This window comes from Oryza sativa, chromosome 12 (assembly GCF_034140825.1).
Source record: "Oryza sativa Japonica Group chromosome 12, ASM3414082v1".
Lineage (NCBI taxonomy): Eukaryota > Viridiplantae > Streptophyta > Magnoliopsida > Poales > Poaceae > Oryza > Oryza sativa.
The window spans coordinates 7,295,355-7,308,175 of NC_089046.1; the positions used below are offsets into that span (position 1 = coordinate 7,295,355).

Sequence of the window (12,821 nt, forward strand, 5' to 3'; positions counted from 1 at the left end):
CTGGTTGGTAACACCAACCGGGACTAAAGTTGCATAGCTTTATATACCCCTTCTTCCTCCTCCCGCCCGAGCCATTGCTTCAAAATTAAGCTTTGAGGGAGGGAGGTGCTGTCAAAATTTTAAGCAAATTTTTTTGGTGGTAATATATAAATTTGAGGTCTTCAAATGGTTAGCAACTTCATCCTACTCTTTGTTTTGCTTACCATCTACATTTGGAGCTATTTTTTTTACATATTTTTCCCTCTAGAAAATGTGATGGAAGATGATGAGAGAGAAAGTGTGTGTAGGGAATAAAGAAGATTATAAATACTTGTTTGAATAATTACATATAATTTTGTATGAAATTATAAAACTAAGCTAATTTAATATTAAAATAAGAAAAACATATTAAATATTTGTTTATAATGTAATTAAAACATGAAAAATATGTACAATGAATTTAATAATAATGATTAATTGTATGAATAATTAATTCAATTATTGTATTATTATGTAATTACCTTGTAAATCTTGGATTTTGTATAATTACGATTTATATGTATTTCATATAGATGGATCGGCAATGGATGTACGCGGATCGGCGGTCGAAAGAGTTTATTGATGGCGTGCATTATTTTTTGGGTGGGGCCAATGATAACAAGCGTAACGGTTTTATAAGCTGTCCATGCGACAAGTGCAAAAACCAGAAGGAGTATTCCACCACACGAACTATTCATGCCCACCTGTTTCAGTGGGGGTTCATGCGTAGCTACAATTGTTGGACCTCGCACGGAGAGGTTGGGGTTGCAATGGAAGAAGATGAAGTAGAAGATGAGAACATTCCGGACTTGGCTCAGTATGGCGGATTTGAAGAAAACACAATGGGCGAGGCGGAGCTGGATGTTGAAGGGAATGACGGTGCTGATGAACTTGGTCAAATATTGCGGGACTTACAGGAGGACTGCGAAAGTGAAAAGGAGGTGCAGAAACTAGAGCGCATGTTAGCGGACCACAAAACAGCGTTGTACCCAGGTTGCGAGAAGGGCTACAAAAAGTTGAGTACCATCCTAGAATTCTTGCAATGGAAGGCTAAAAATGGTGTAAGTGACAAGGCATTCGGCGAGTTATTGAAACTCGTAAAGAACATTCTTCCGAAGGGGAACGAATTGCCCGAAAGTACGTACGAAGCTAAGAAGACAGTCTGCCCTCTAGGTCTGGAAGTACAGAAGATTCACGCATGTCCGAACGACTGTATCCTGTATCGCGGTGAGTACGAAAACCTAGAAGCATGCCCTGTTTGCAAAGCACTACGATACAAAATAAGACGAAATGATCTAGGTGAAGTTGACGGACAGCCTTTGAAGAAGAGAATTCCTGCTAAGGTGATATGGTATTTCCCTATAATACCAAGGCTGAAGCGGTTTTTCAAGAACAAATCACATGCTAGAATGATGCGGTGGCACGCAGAAGAACGTAAACAGGATGGGATGCTGAGACACCCCGCTGACGAGTCGCAGTGGCGAAATATCGACAGAACATTTAAAGACTTCGGCGAGGATGCACGAAACATGAGGTTCGGTTTAAGCACGGATGGAATGAATCCGTTTGGAGAGATGAGCAGTGGCCATAGCACCTGGCCAGTCACCATGTGCATCTACAATCTTCCCCCTTGGCTATGCATGAAGCGGAAGTACATCATGATGCCGATTATTATTCAAGGCCCGAAGCAACCTGATAACGACATTGATGTGTACCTAAGACCATTGGTTGAAGATTTGAAAGTGCTGTGGAGGAAAGAGGGCGTCCCCGTGTGGGATGAGGACAAGCAGGAGCAATTTAACCTACGAGCGTTGCTATTCGTTACAATTAACGATTGGCCTGCGCTTAGTAACCTATCCGGACAATCAAACAAGGGGTACAACGCTTGCACTCACTGTTTGGATGAAACTGAAAGTACTTATCTGAAGCATTGCAGGAAGGTTGTGTACATGGGCCATCGTCGATTCCTTGCTGCAAACCACCCTGTACGGAAAAAAGGCAAGCACTTTGAACAGAAGGCAGACCATCGTACTAAGCCTAAACATCGCAACGGGAAAGCAGTGTTCGAAATGGTGAAGGATCTGAAAGTAGTATTTGGAAAGGAGCCTAGCAGCCAACCTATAGAGAGCGAAGATGGTCACGCGGCGATGTGGAAGAAAAACTCTATTTTTTGGGAGCTACCCTATTGGGAGGTCTTGGACGTTCGCCACGCAATCAACGTGATGCACCTCACTAAGAACCTTTGCATAAACCTGCTGGGCTTCTTAGGTGTATATGGGAAGTCCAAAGATACACTCGAAGCACGCAATGATCTCAAGCATATGGAACAGCGCGAGGGCCTTCATCCGGAACCGAACGAGAAATGAAGCTATTACTTAAGTCCGGCGAGCTACACCCTAAGCAAGGAAGAGAAGGAGAGTATGTTTCAATGCCTAGAGAGCATCAAGGTACCGTCCGGATACTCCTCTAATGTAAAGAGAATAATAAGCACGAAGGATAAGAAGTTCACAAACCTAAAGTCTCATGACTGTCACGTGCTTATGACACAGCTGCTTCCTGTTATAATTCGTGGTATCCTTCCTGATAATGTGCAGGCAACAATAACGAAGCTTTGTGCTTTCATGAACGCAATTTCACAGAAAGTCATCGATCTAGAAAGTTTAGCCGCCCTTCAGCATGACGTGGTGCAATGCCTTGTCAGCTTTGAGTTGATCTTTCCACCGTCATTCTTCAATATAATAACGCATCTTCTGTGCCACCTTGTAAAAGAGATTGGTATTCTCGGTCCTGTGTACCTACACAACATGTTTCCTTTCGAGAGGTACATGGGCGCTCTAAAGAAGTACGTTCGTAACCGTTCTCGTCCGGAAGCAAGCATCACGAAGGGGTATTGAACAGAGGAGGTCATTGAGTTCTGCGTAGATTTTATTGAAGACCTCGAGCCAATCGGGGTACCCGAATCAATCCATGAGGGGAGACTACGGGGAAAGGGCACACTTGGAAGGAGAGCAATTATGACTGTAGACAACGATTTATTCCGTAAAGCACATTTCACGGTTTTGCAACAATCTTCGTTGGTTGCTCCTTACATCGATGAGCACCTTGCAATTGTTCGCTCAGAAAACAGTGGCAAGTCCGAAGCCTGGATTACACGCCATCATATTGATACTTCCCCGCTTGGCTGCGAGAACACCTCCTGGGTAACGAGACGATTGACCGACAACTAGCCTTCTTGGCTAGGGGACCCTCCAGCTCGGTAACTACATTCCAAGGTTATGAAATCAATGGATACACTTTTTACACAAGAGCCCAAGACAAAAAGAGCACGAACCAGAACAGTGGTGTTCGTATCAATGCCATAGGACACGATGGTCCAACTAGCACGTATTACGGTGTCATCGACAACATTTGGGAACTAGAGTATGGACCCCTGAAGGTCCCTCTGTTTCGGTGCCAATGGGTTAGGCTGACTGGTGGAGGCATAACGATTGATGACAGCGGGATGACAATGGTTGACCTAAACAAGGTAGGATACTCAGATGAACCATTCGTTCTAGCCAATGATGTAACGCAAGTTTTTTACGTGAAGGACATGGATAGCAAACCAAAGAAGGGGAAAGGGCCCGATGAGCCAAGACGCCATGTTGTTCTCTGTCACACCCAGAAATTTAGCCCAAATTTTCAGACCTTTTTGTGTATTAAATCCCTGTCCAGGACCAGCCAGTGTACACAAAACGACAAGTAATATACAGTTCCAAACGTAAATAAAGCGTAAAATACTTACAGAAGAGGCACTTAGTCCTCACACCGAAACAAAAGCAGCAGCAGCAGAAAAAGACGATCCTAGCGGGGCTTCAGCTCCACTCCACAGGCAAAACTCAACTGGGGTCTGAGCCTTGGTCTTCTAACCTCGTCTTCAGCTCAGAAGCACTACACTTCTGAAAAGGGGGAATAATAGCAAGACTGAGTACAACCACCGTACTCAGCAAGCCTCACCAACAATGCAGACGTGCAAGGGGACACAAGGACGGTTTGTGGCTATTTGCATAAAGGCAGTTGTAAAACATTTTATTGAGCAAAACACTAAAACTGTTGAGTAATTAAGGTAATATTGAATCTCCACTGATCAACGCTACACCACATTGAACAGGCCCAACCAACCCACCTGAACTACAGTGCATTGAGTCGATTCATTAAGGTGGGACTAATCACGGTGAATCTGGTCGACCGCCCATAACCGCGGGCACGGCTATTTGAATAGTTTTACTCTGATCAGAGGTGTACAACTGTACCCACAAGACACAGCCCCACGACACGTTTCCGTGCGCCGACATGCCACCACGACATACTGGAAAGAGGCCGTGACAGGACCCTTCGCATAACCCTCTCTAGCCAAGCACACCACACCTCAGGTTTCACCCCCACTCCTCGCAAGGCAGCGGGCAGTCCCCTCTCGTGCCTAAGTGAATCCGGAAGCGACAGAGGCCGTCGCAGGGCCCACCCCGCTCCATCACGCCCACCCTTGCCTGGATGCGTCGGCTAGAGGAAAGCTACACTACAAGCCCAGCCGTTGCCCACGCTGGCTTGTGGTAAGTACGAAAAATTCTTCCAGGGTTTCCCGTGAACCGGTCCATAATTGCCATGGGTGCGACTAGCAAAACCATGCACCCACAGCCCACCTTTCAGTCACATTTTAGTTGGATAATTATGACCATGAAGCATGGCCAGATGTCTCGAGCACGCAGCTCATTCTGATACTAAAAGGTCTAATACTGTAATTATCCCATCAACTGAGCTAGTGGTAATTAAGTATGGCTAAGCATATAGTTCTAGCTAGGTCACATAAGTAACATGAGCTAGTCGATTTATTACCCAATGTTGACAAAGGACATATATCAAGTAAATATGGCACAAGCGAGCAGATAGGTAAACCCTGATCCCATGTAATTAGCAAAACATGCATATTTATTTGCAAACAGTAAAACTTTTGTAAATTGGGATCAACATGCTCAAGGGGAATGTGTGACTTGCCTTGCTTCTTCACTTTGATCTTCCGAACTCTTTTCCTCGCGACCACGGACTTCCGAAACGACGGATTCTACACGCTGGCACGCAAAACGAGGAAAAACTCTAATAAAAACCAAGAAAAAAGTACATAAAAACTAAACAAACATGTAGAGCTCAATTTTAGATGAATTTTACAAGTTGAATGGCTCAATCGGAGTTCGAATGAATTAGATACGAATTTTAGAAGTTTTGAGCCATTTTAATGGATTTCTATAATTAAACCAAATTATTGCGCAATAATTATTTATTTTCTCAAAGGAAAAAGCTTAAGCGCTGACGTCATCAAAGAGGCCGGCGCTGACAGGCGGACCCCACACGTCAGCGGGTCAAGGGAATCGGTCCACCGTGGACCGGGACCACGGGGTGGCGCGGCTGAGCACGGGCACGGCTCAGGCCGGCCCGGCTGAGCGACGGCTCGCGGCGGCGCGGCCTCCTGCGGCGACGGCCGGTGCATGTGAGAAAGCGGCAGTGAGGCGCGGCAAGGGGATCCGGGCGGCCCAGGCAAGCGGGGCGGCGGCAAGCCGGCCGGCCGACCTAACGGTGGCCGCGCACGGCCCGGTGGTCGCCGGCGGCGGCCACAGGCGCGGCAGCGCGCACGGGAGACAGAGGAGGGAGGCAAAGAGGAAGAGGAGTAGCTCACCAAAGACGTGGCGACGAGGGGCGGGGAAAGACGGGGGAGCTCGGCGTCGGTGCTCCTCGGGACGAAGGCAGAACGGCGGCCCGGCGGCGTTCCGCGAGCGGGAACCGGCGGACGGCGGCCGAAAGGACCTAGGAAGGATGGGAGAGAGGTTAGGAGGGGGAGAGAGGGCTCCCAGCGGCATGAATCGCTGGTCGGAGGTGAGAACGGGCGGCGGATGCTCACCGGCGCGAGGGGAACCGTGTTCCGGCAGGATCCCGGCCATGAAAAGCGGCGGCCGAGGTGCTGCTCGGCGCTACGAAGCGAGCGGCGGCAACAGCGCGACTTGGGGTGGCTAGGAGCGGCGCCAAGCGGCGACTGGAGTCGGCGGCGGCAGTGGAAAGAGGTGGTGCGCGTGGCGACGGTGCTTCGGAGGCGGGGAGGGGAAATGGAGCGGATGCCGGGGTGCGGCACGACGCGGCGAAACCGCTGGTGGCGGTCGCGCGGAAAGGCGGTGGTGGGAGCGGCTGTGGCGACCGGCTGGAGGGTCGTCGGCGAGCGGCGGCGGGAGGTGCGACGGTGGCGGGGTGGTTTTCGTGCACGGGAGGGCTCGGGAGAGAGGGGAAAATGGAGAGGGAGGTGCGGGGAATGTTTTTATAGGGGAGGGGAGGCTGGACCGAGCCCGGGAGAGGCGGAGTCGGGGCGGCAACCGCCGGTGGCGTGGGCGGCATCGTGGGGTGTGGGTGGCGGTTTTGGAGGGGAGAGGTGGGGGAAAACGGCGCGGACGTGGGCGGCGAGGTCCCACGGACGAGCGCGCGCGCGCGGGGTGGAGGAGGTGGGCGGAAACGGCGGCGTCGTGGGGCGGCTCGGGCGGCCATGGCGGCAGTTGGAGCTGGAGGAAGGGGATGACAGGTGGGGTCCACGGGTCCCACCTATCGGGGAGAGAGGGAGGGAGAGTTGGAAGGGGGACGTAAAACAGACTTCGCGAGGGAGAGGGGAAACGGGCCGACGGCCCAAGAGAGGGGAGGAAGGCCGGCCGGGAGAGGGAGAGAGAGGGCGCGGGCCGCGGGAGGGGAAGGGAATTGGGCTGGGGCGGCCCAAAGACAAAGAAAGGGAGATTTTAATTTCTTTTCTTTTTATTTAAATTGATTAAATGAACTTTGTATTATTATAATTACTTATTGAGCTCCGAAAATTCACGGGAAAATTTCAGAGAATATTTAGGGCACAAAGAATATTACAAAATATTCTCGGCCAATGATTTTTAAAGGAAATTTTTAATTCCCTCAATATTTCACTTGATTAAATTGCTTTAACTTTTATTAAATTTCTACAAAATGCATTATTTAATGATTTTTAATCCCGAACGAAAATCGGGGTGTTACATTCTCCCAGGCAAGAGGAAAATCGTTGGAGTCGAGGATAAGACTGACGAAAATTACGATCTGTTTGAGGAGCAACCTCCGTTTGCAGTGACGGTTGACCCGAGCATCATACTATCAAAGGAGGACACGCCGTACTCACGCAACGATCATAGCGAAGGAACAATAGTGAGGAGAAACTACGTGAGGAAGACAGTGACCTAGATTGTTTGATGGAAGATGTAAATTATTTGTATTGTATTGAAAGTCGAACAATTTGGATCAATATATTATTCTCAACTGCTTAATTTGTAATGTATTACTATTTTTCAACCATATGATATTTATAAATGGTTACTTCCATTTATTTACACTTTGAATACAATTAATTAGGCAATATGTTATTTATAACTGATTACTGGTATTTATTTCCACTTTGAAAACAATTAAGTAGGCCATATCTTAATTATAAATGATAATTTCTATATATTTACACTTTGAATATAATTAAATTGGCCTTATGTTAATTATAAATGATTATTTCTATTTATTTATACTTTGAGACCATTTACTTAGGTATATCCTGTTTATTTCTATTTATTTATAAATCGGCCATGTGCTAATTATATTGGATTTATTGGTATTTATTTCGACTTGTAAGACAATTTAAGAAGACCATAAATCGGTTTTGTGTACACATCTTTAGTCCCGGTTATTAACAGTATCCGGGACCAATACAAATTTTGGAATAGCGGGAAAACATCTTTTGTCCCGGTTCGTGGCTTCAACCGGGACTAAAGATATCTTTAGTCCCGGTTGAAGCCACGAACCGGGACAAAAGATTACCGGGTATAAATATCAACTGCATCGGCTTCCTCGCGCCACACTTAGACTTCTCCACGATCGATCTTCTTCCTCCCGCTCCATTACCGCCCCAGACGTCGCCGCCGCCTCCGCTGTCGTCGTCGTCGTGCTCGCCGCGCTCATCCGCCCTTGCGAACGCCACCAGCAGCGTTGCCTCCCTCAAGGTGAGGGGCGCAAATCTTGCGCCTCCGATCTCGCACTCTCTCTCTCTCGATCGATCTTGACACGCGCCGGCCGAACGGATCGACCTCGCCGCCATCTTTGTCGCCGACTCCACCGCCGGCCGCCACCGCCGCGCGCCGACTCCACCTCCACCGCCGCCGCCACCGCGCGCCGACTCCACCTCCACCCCCACCGCCGCCGCGCGCCGACTCCACCTCCACCCCCACCGCCGCCGCCGACTCCACCGCCGCCGCCGCCGCGCGCCAACTCCACCGCCGCCGCCACCGCCGCCGCGCGCCGACTCCACCGCCGACTCCACGGTGGAACGTTTGAACGAGAACGTTTTAGCGAACGATGACTTAGCGACCTAGCGACTTAGCGAGAACGACGTCTTAGCGACTTAGCGACTTAACGACTTTCACGAACGACGACTTAGCGACTTAGCGACTTAGCGAGAACGACGTCTTAGCGACTAAACGACTTAACGACTTTCACGAACGACGACTTAGCGACTTAACGACTTTCACGAACGACTTAGCGACTTAGCGAGAACGACGTCTTAGCGACTTAGCGACTTAACGACTTTCACGAACGACGACTTAGCGACTTAGCGAGAACGACGTCTTAGTGACTAAACGACTTTCATGAATGACGACTTAGCGACTTTGACAGACAACGACTTAGCGACTTTCACGAATGACGACTTAGCGACTTTCACGAACGACGACTTAGTGACTTAGCGACTTTCACGAACGACGACTTAGCGACTTTGACGGACAACGACTTAGCGACTTAGCGAGTTAGCGACTTAGCGAGAACGACGACTTAGCGACTTAACGACTTAACGAGAACAACGACTTAGCGAATTATACATGTATACTTGTAGGGTTTAGACGTATGAGCTGTACATGTTGATGTCCATGACCTCACTGTCTTTTTTTCTTTGCACGCACAAATGGCAGACCGCGATGACGAACAATTCCTGTTAGACACGATCGCAGAGGGCAGCAGTCAGTACTGGGTGGATGATGAGGGGAACGAGGATCCCAACCAATACCTGAACGAGGAGGGCAACGATGAGGGTAACCAGGAGGCTAACCAGGAGGGGACCGAGGAGGGGACTGATAGTCAACCGTCGGCCGGACAGAAGAGGCCACGCGGGAAAATAGGTCCCGCGAAGAAGCTTGAGGGAAGGCACATCGTTACTGAGATTGCCCCAGACGGCGAACCAGTAGCCCTGGCGGGTATAGGACGAAAGTTTGTGAATCATTGTGGTTGGGTCGTGAGAGACAACGTCCCCATCAGCATAGTGTACTGGCGTCGAACTAGGTCACGAGGGGATGAAGATAGCTTTCTCTCTGACACAGAGAAGGACATGTTGTGGACCACCATGCTGGAGACATTCACGATCCCTGAGGCAGATCGTCCTAGATGCAAAGAATGGACCCTGAAGAAAATGGCAGAACTATTCCAGAGCTACAAATCAGATCTGTACAAGAGATACATCCTCAAGGGCTTGACACCTGATTTCAACGTGCATAACAAGCTTAGGGATCACTGGGATGCGTTTGTGGCATACAAGACTGGAGCGCAAGGGCAAGCACAGATAGAAAAGAACAAAGCCAATGCAGCTAAGAAGAAATACCATCACCGGCTTGGGTCAGGCGGATATGGAAAGGCAATCCCCAAGTGGGACAAGTTGGAAGCTGAGTTGATAGCAAGGGGTATCGAGCCGACCACGGCTAATTGGCCTGAGCGATCGAGGAACTGGTTCTATGCACACGGTGGATCGCTCAATCCAGGCGATGGCTCCCTCATATTCGGCGATGAGATTCGAGATGCAGCACGCCGACTTGCGGATGCAATTGAAGCCTCTACGCAGGGGACTTTCCAGCCCGACAGAGAAAAGGACGAGCTCACCCTTGCACTACAGAATCCTGAGCATCCAGGACGAACGCGAGGAAAAGGCGTCATTCCTTGGAAATATGGATTCAAAGAGGACATCCACACGTATAGGAGTCGGATGAGGAGCAAGAGGGATACAGAGTCTAAGATCGTCGATCTTGAGTACAGGGTGTCCACCTACGAGGCAAGGATGCAAGAGGAGGTGACAAGACAAGTGGACCAACGCCTGGCTGAGCAGCGCGGAATGGAAACACAAGCGCCCGTCATGGTGAGCCCCTCGGGCAACCGCAGCAGCTGCGCATCAACGGGCCAAGTTGGATCAGAGGGCATTGAGGCAGTGGCAGCTCACGAAGCAACCCACTTCCCCGTTGATGATGTCACGTAGCGAACACCCTGCGATATGCATACTCCATTCAGGAACTTGTCTATCAAGGTATGCGAAATGCGAAATTTGTTACATATATATGTTGATTAGTAATTAATGAACTATATTTCTTGTGAAGGTCGCGTCAGGCATGGCCATACCCACAGACCCTTCGAGTACATACCATTGCAGGCCCATTCCACATGGATATGCGAAGGTCGAGATAGAGCTGGTGGAACGAACCTACGAGGATCTCGAGCTTGACATCCCCGGAGGAGACGGGGAGAAGAAACTTGGAGACACAGCCCACGCCATCATACTCTGGCGTAAGAAGTACATCGTGTTTCCTGGGCAAGAACGGCCACCCGCTCCTCCTTCCCCGCCGCAAGCACAGTCTCCTCCGCCATCACCGCCTCGTCAGTCTCCTCCGGCTCCTTCCCCTGCACCACCATCTCCTCCGCGTGCACCAGCTGCCAAGTCTGCACCGTCGGGCCCGCGGGCAACTACTCCTCCGCGTGCACCTGCTGCCAAGTCTACACCGTCAAGGTCCCGCCCATATGAACCCGCACCATCAAGGCCGAAGAAGAAAGCCAGATCTGACGAGCCACGGCTCCCCGCTCTCAAGAAAAGGGCGTACGACTTGACTCCAGAGGAGCTCGATGAAGCCGTTAGAGCGGAAGTTAGGGAGCAGTTGAAGCCACGTAGTCCGGAAAAGAAGATCCCTATAGCCCCAGAGGTTCAGGATCACTTTATTAAGATGGCCGAACCGGGCAAACCGGTCAAAGTTTCTGACTATGATCGAACATTGAGGAAGGCTCTTAAAGCCAAGCCTTCAGTAGTGAAATGCGGAAAGGAAGTCCCTCAGCTGGGGCAACAGCCGTGACAAGAGGTTGAACCGTTAGTCGTAGAACCGGCACAACTAGAGATATGCAACTTCTTGAAAGATACGGGACTAAGTATGGAGCAGTTGCTAGAGGACGCACCTATCGAAACAGCTCTGGTCATGTACACGTTTAAACTCGGTGAACCTATATATACCACGTGGCTCAGCCATCTTTAGTCCCGGTTGGTGTCACCAACCGGGACTAAAGATGGAGATTTACTCCCAGGTATTTGAACCGGGACTAAAGGCCGCCATCTTTAGTCCCGGATTCTCCCTCCCGGTTCGCTACCCGGGGGTAAAGGGGGTTGCGAACCGGGAGAGATGAGCACTTCTCCAGTAGTGATAGTTCTCTCTTACAATCTTCTTTTGGGATTAAATAATACGATACCTTAAAATACTCGGGTAAAATGCTATAATCGTATATTCGTGCGCTTGCGGATTCCTTCTGTAACCATATATATATCAGGACCATTTCTAGCGCTATTGCTAGGAATTTATATTTCTAGTAATATAGTTAAGAAATACCAACACTCGGCGATGGCACAGGGGAAGCATATCTGGAATTGGCGACCCACCTCCTTGTCGACCTCCTCGTCCCGCCGACGATGGCGTTGAGGAGCACGATTTTTATTTTTTTAAAATCCAAAAAATGTTTTCACTTGCGGTTGTCTTTATTTTGCTGTAAGCGAAAATTATATCTTAGCTGGCAGTTGTCTTGGGGTCTAGGGTACACTTTGGTAAATTAAATGATATAATTACAAGTACACTTTGGTACTTTTGCGCTGCAGAAATTTTTGCCGGATGACTTGCGTACTCCAAATCAACTAATTTATGTACTGCATGCATGACCATTTAGTACATTAATTTCCTGCCTTGACTTAATGGCCATAGTTGCAAGATACTAAACGATAGAATTCAATGTACTCTGTAGTTTTAACCATAGAGCTCCCCTTTAGTTATTGAACCTTTAACCAAATCTTTGCTAGCAATCTGTTGTCGGTTGTGCATGGCCATGGTCTATGAAAGTGTTTTCTCTCTTTCAACGATTATCAATCGAATTTGTCTCTATACCTAATATAGATCAAGTTTGTTAATTGTTTCTCTGCTCCATTCCAATAGTCTGCAATATATTTTCTAAAAACTGCCCAAATGAGACCATAATTATAGAGAGTTAGATGGGATGGCAACTGATTGGCTTTAATTACTGTGGGATTCTTAAAGGTATGAAAATTTGTGTGTAACCACCTTGAAACAGTTAAAAAATGCACAAATACAACACACAAAAAAGAAGAGAAACCTGTAATAGGAGTGTAGGATCAATTAGTCATCAACCCCTTCTGTCAATGTTCAAAAAAAAAAAGACCCCTTCTGTCTGTGGAGGTATTTTGGGCTTATTTGAAACATCCACTGCTGGAGAAAGCGTCTTCACAGTTCGTAACACCTTTTAGTCCCGGTTCTGCAACCGGGACCGCAAATCCTAGACTAAAGATGGGTATCTTTAGTCCCGGTTGAAATAACCGGGACTAAAAATCTATCTTTAATCCTCGATCGTGTTATAAACCGGGACTAAAGATCGGAGCA

At 48.6% G+C, this 12,821-nt stretch overlaps 1 pseudogene; it reads left to right on the plus strand.

The window, feature by feature from the left end:
• Positions 1-788: 788 nt before the first annotated feature.
• Positions 789-7,287, plus strand: LOC107279640 (uncharacterized; annotated as a pseudogene).
• The last annotated feature ends 5,534 nt before the right edge of the window (positions 7,288-12,821 follow it).